General features: G+C 38.1%; 1 protein-coding gene across 1 annotated transcript in view; it reads right to left on the minus strand.

Annotated features, from left to right (window-relative positions):
- The window catches only part of LOC116049367, a 32,976-nt gene extending 31,598 nt beyond the window's left edge, over positions 1–1,378 (minus strand). Inside the window, exon 1 of the mRNA XM_036006567.1 lies at positions 1,359–1,378. The gene's annotated coding sequence lies outside the window, so the exon portion shown is untranslated. The remainder of the gene's footprint in view (positions 1–1,358) is intronic.
- Between the last annotated feature and the right edge of the window lie 4,657 nt (positions 1,379–6,035).

Here is a 6,035-nt window from a genome sequence, read left to right on the forward strand (position 1 = left end):
GATTAAGTGCATCCTGTGCTATAACCTAATACAGAGAATAGGGCAGGACAACTTAACGGTAAAAGGGCTGTAAACATTTGCATCCACAGACAATGCTTAGAGATGAGTCAAATTGGACTTTACCAAGCCCTGCTGCTCACAGTACCTTGAACAGATTGTGGCGAACATTCTAGGCCACCAAAGTACATGTTACATTGTGTTTGATCATCTGATGCAACTGTAGATAGCCATGTTTTCTTAGTTTAAACTGCCCCCTGGTGGAGAGATGGTAAATGAATCAACTTTTCACATGCTTGTTACTGATTTGACTGTGACAGGTCTGAAATAAAAACTGGCTAAATGTTAATATCCCTAAAATTCTCTGCAACAATTAAACATTGCACTGTAATTACAATTCTTAAGTCTTCTCTACACTGACACTTTCACAATACACAGTGCAATCTGGATACAAATGTGTACTTTCAGTCTTATATTAAAAACACTCCATGGTAAAAGATCAAATCACTAGTTTAACGTTCATTATTTGTTGTGAGAGAGAGGGAATCCCCGCCAAAACTACTCTACGTTAAGACAGCACTGTAAGGTATGCTTGTGTGTATCCGTGTGTTCATGAGAGATAAAGAGGTGTTTGCGTCTGGATGCCTCAGGGTGACACGGTCCCCCTACCCCTCCCTGAACTAGTTTGGTGTGGACACCAGCAGGCCAACAAAAGCTTGTATGCCATCATTTCCGCTCCTAAGCTCTCAATGGGATCCCTTCACAATCTAGTCTTCAGATCTGTTTGATGTCAAACGTTAAAAAGGATGTCATACATTTTTTACAACTCATTCATAAAATAATGTAATCGCAAATAAAGAAAGAATCACGTTAGAAAAGCATTTCAACCAGTGAATACATGCATGTGGAAGATACAGAGAGTCTGCACTCAGATCTGAGGGGGAATGGCATGTCAAATATAAACCATGAAGAATTAATATTTAATAGTCTCTATAAAGACTGATGACTTCATAAAATCCTTGCATAAGTATAAATGAAATGCTTCTGTGCAGCTGAGAGTAGGGTTGTTTAATTATAATTATATATATATATATATATATATATATATATATATATATATATATATATATGCATAACCTTTCAATCATATTGTGGTAGATTAAGGAGAGTCATTTGTACATATATAAAAAGGTAAAATAGTTGTTACTTTGGATGTACTGCATGCAAAACATCACTGCAGTACATAATAGGCCTTATATGCAATGGTTCAATCTGATCATTACAACAGCTCAAATGCCTTTGTTACACTTATACAGGCTACTTTTTTCCTCCTTACAACTTAAATAGTGATTGGTACTCACATCACATCCATGTAGAAGGTCATTGTAGATGGTAAGGACAATCCCAGACCATGTCGGAGAGAGGGAGAGAGGGGAAGTTCAGTACAACACTTATTTTATCTATATGTGTTAGGACACATAATAGAGAGTTTGCATAATAAATTACTTGATATACTGCACATAAACAACTAATATCGCATAGCAGATGGGCCTAAATCGGAGCATAACGGGCCTAGCTCTTTGAATGTATAGCATATAGTGCCAGCATGCAGAAACAGTGTATAACCAGGTTATAGTTTATCCAAATCAGTTGTTTAAGTCAAAAATAATTCTTTAACACGTTTTCTAGATTTCTACTTCTGTTATCAGCATAATAAACAGACGTATATCATTTACACAATCCCTACGGGATGACCTACCTGTTCAGCTGTAACTGTGTTGTCTCGTTTATCATAATTAGGCGGTACCTTTTGGTTTATAAAGTAGTTGGGATCCATTATCTCTGGGTTCGTGAGAGCAACCTCCCAACAAGACATGTCTAAAGATGTTTCATCATGTAGCCTACTCGACAGACTACTGTAGGTCTACTGTAGGCTAGGAGTCATGTTTCTTATTTTCCAGGTAGGCTAACAGCACAAACATCTCTGACCTTGTTGTGTTTGACATAATCCCTCTAAATACGGAGCAGTGAACTCTAAACGAACTGCCGTCGCGAGCAGACGGGAAATGAAAAACGTTGCAAGAAAGGTGTGTATATGTAAACACAATAACAGCGTCTGAGTAAGGGAGTCATACCTGAGCAGACAGATGTATCTTCCTGTGTTTTCTCCACCTTTAGTTTGTTGCCATAATTCCGGTGTTTCCCTTTCAGAACAAGTTGGAGGCTACTGGCCAGGTTTCCAGAGAGGCGGTGTCGCAGCTACAATGACGAAGCACTAAGTAGGTGATGGGTGGAGATCAGAAGTGGGAGCGTTACTTAAAAAACACAGATGAAAGAAGTAAAAGTATCAAATAGCCTACTCGGTTACAACTAAAAATCCTGCATTTAAATTTGACTTAAGTGAAAATACAAAAGCATCAAAATATATTACCAAAAGTACAAGTATGCGTTATGCAGAATGGTCTATTTCATGATAGGCTATTCTCGGCCTAATATAGCCTATTTGGATCAGCAATGCATTAATGTACAGATTACTTTAATGTTGCAGCTGGTAAAGGTGGAGCTGATTTGTAATCAATAATAATATTATATTAGTTGATTATATGTTGTATTAATCCACACAGTCATCTACAAAATAACTAGAAAGTAAAGCTTTAAATAAAACGTACAATATTTGTCTCAGAAATGTTGTGGATTAGAGGTATAAGGTAGCAGGAAATGGAATTACTCAAGTAATGTAGGCTAAAACCTCAACATTGTACTTAAGTACAGTACTTGACTAAATGTACTTAGTTACTTTCCACCACTGTTATAAATCTCATAGTTTACTTTTTTAAAAGGAATGGTAGTGTCCTAGGAAGCAAGATACATAATTACTTATCAACACATGCCAATGCATTTGTGTTTACAGGTGAGTCAGGGCAATAGGTGCAGTGTCGTTCCTGCACCTCAGTGGTAATTAGTGGATGAAGTATCCAAACTGCCTCAACACAAATATGTATGCACTTAAGAAAGAGTTCATAGAATAGTGTCCATGTTGGCGCAAAGGATATCTTATCAAAATAGTGCAGCAGGTGCAGCTCTCCTGCTGTATGTTTCATGTTTCCCTGAGTGGTTTCAGTATCAGGGCCTGGACATCAGAGGAATATGTGGTCAAAGATTAAGCTTTTGTTCAACTACTGCCAACTTTGTGCCAGTTCTACAGTGACCGGTCACAAGCAGTCTGATATCAGCAATGTCACAGCCACCCCATTATGTGGAGCCATTTCTGCAAACGTTTACTGGTAGCTCCACATGGGGGCGCTTTTTTTGTGTGTGCACAAGTTGGAGGTAGAGACTATTACAGCTATTTATTTTTTATGATTAGACATATTTGCATATATATTCTGGATTTTTCAATGAGGGGGAAAGAGCAAAGTAGAGGAGCAAATTAAAGATTTTTAACAAGGTCATTTTGTTTATGTGTGGAAAGTCTATACCAGACACAAATTATTATTCCAAGAAGAGTATTGTTTTACATGTTAAAACATGTGTATAGGGGAAAAAATGCTTTATAAAATCATGGTGGCCTTGCCATAACAAGTAAGGGTTAGGGTTATATATGGGTGACACACAAATCCTAGCTATGGCTCCATTTGATGACCTCGAATATCTCCTTCAAAAGCAGTGTGAATTCCCAGAAGGTGCAGCACACCTCCATCCAGCTGCTACAGCTGGAACATCTGTTACAGTGTTACTTAAAACCCAGTGGCCATTGTTGTCACTGTCCCAGTAGGTTAGCCAAATACATCTGGCCTTAAAGAAGTACTCCAGCAATTTAGTATTGCACTTCGATTAAGTTAGGGGCACTTACAGTATTTATCCAAGATATCCTGACTTTTAGTCCCTGTATGGGCCACGCTCTTACACTTCCCATAGGCAATTCAATATAGTCTTTCTCAAGCTGAGTAGTACTCCTCGTGATGAGTAAACTGTACTTCATGTATGAAAACTGTGCACTGATGCAGAAAATATCAATGGTATTTATTTATTCATTTACTGTATTTATGTTTGTCTGTTCTCATAGATAGATAGATAGATAGACTGCAGTACCAATAAACTTCCATTCAACTTTTACATGCTGTTTATTTTCAAACTGAGGAAAACCCCTCTCTTCCATTATCGTGCTGAGCAGCCAGGATCCACCCAGTGTGATTAACTTTAAACTCTATCCTTCTGTGTGAAGATAAGAGCAACCGTCACCACCAACACACACCAGAATACACATGCATGCACACCTCCAAACAACTGTTGCTGCGGCATACTGAAGACATGTTGCCCCCTGTCGAATGTTTCTATAATTGCTTCATGGAGGTATTCTGCAATCATGAAAGAGAGGACAGAGATAAATAAATTAGACAGATTTGCATATATTCACATAGCAACCCATTTTACATATAACAAAATAAGGCAAAATTTAAATATGTCGATTTGGGGTTTGTAAGTTTTAATAGTCTTTTTTAAACCAATGAAAGAATTAACGGAAATGCGTTTTTTTTTTTTTTTATTTAAAACCAAAAACGAAAAAAGCATAAACAGCATACATGAGCAAGAGAGTCAATGTTCAAAGCGCAATATTATGAAGTAATTCTTAATTGTATGCATACTGCATGTAACAGTAGGCTACATACTTTGTAAGGGCAGCTGCACTACGTACTATAAGTAAAAAAGTAAGTGATTGGTAATACAGCTTTTACGTGGTGTGCCAATAAAGCTTGGAACGTGTGTGGAGTAATCCAGGACATTTTGCATGAAGCGCATATTGAGGCTTGTATGTTTTAGACCAATTACGTCATTGATGACACCTGAAGCCATAAGAGAAATTATTGTTCCTGAATAAAACCAATAAAGGCTCCCCTCTACGTCATGCTCCTAGTTACACAAGCCAATTCACCTCCCTCTGTCGGTTAAATCACTCCCACTTTCCAGTGTTAGAACACTTATATTGCCCCTCCTGCCATTATTATGAAACAATTATTTACCAAATGGCTGATTACACACATTTGATGCATTACTCACTAGACAGATACAGGTATGTTAGGCTATACAACCATAGGCCTACTTATAAAAAAAAAACCCTACTGATAGGCTATACATGTAATATATGCCTAGAATGTATATGTGGAAGGGACAGACCTTTAATACTGCACAACTGTGGAGATAAGTCTGGCAATGCGAGACTAGCTGGCTGTGGACTGGGGCAGCAGCAGAACGTATTTAGCCACCTAAAAATATTTAGAATACTGTTACCGCTTTGCCTTGCCGACAGCCCTTTCCCAAGGGGAACTGAAGCCGTTATCAATGCTCTCTTTAAGCCACCAGACTACATTGACATAAACAGTAAAGTTAATTTCCTTCTTCCCTCCCGTCCTGACTCCCGCCTCAGGCCCAGCCCTGCCCAACCCCTACTGACTCATTATCGGAGCTACTGAAAGGGAAAGAAAGGGGGAGACTTTTTAGTTCTGTATGCCAAGGAGACGTGGACTTCATGCATGGATGAATTAGGTCTACAATAAAATTATATTTGAATAATATTTTCCCGGATGGTCTGAAAAGGTTGCTAAATTTGTCGCTAGTCGCTTTTTATGAATAACTTCGCTATAGATGGTCTGAAAAGTCGCTAAATCTACTGAGAAAGTCGCCAAGCAACACTGAAACACAGATAGGTTTAAGTTTAAGTTTATTATAAGGATCCCCATTAGCTGACACCTAGACCTCTGGGGGAGCTTCCTGGGGTCCAAAACAACATTAAATCAGACATTATTAAATCAGATAATAAACATTTCATGACACATAGAGGCTAAGAAAATAAACATAAACGATCTCTAAGTAAAAACTAAATAAAATGGAAACAACCAGAAAAACCCTAAGAAAAAAAATATGTAGAAAACAAAATTGCATTACACTGCATTACATAGCTAACATCTAGGTTCACATGCCAGTTTACTTCCTGGGCACTGCCAAGGTGCTCTTGAGCAAGGCAGCGACCCTGGTGGGCA

Source organism: Sander lucioperca, chromosome 10, assembly GCF_008315115.2.
Source record: "Sander lucioperca isolate FBNREF2018 chromosome 10, SLUC_FBN_1.2, whole genome shotgun sequence".
Classification (NCBI taxonomy): domain Eukaryota; kingdom Metazoa; phylum Chordata; class Actinopteri; order Perciformes; family Percidae; genus Sander; species Sander lucioperca.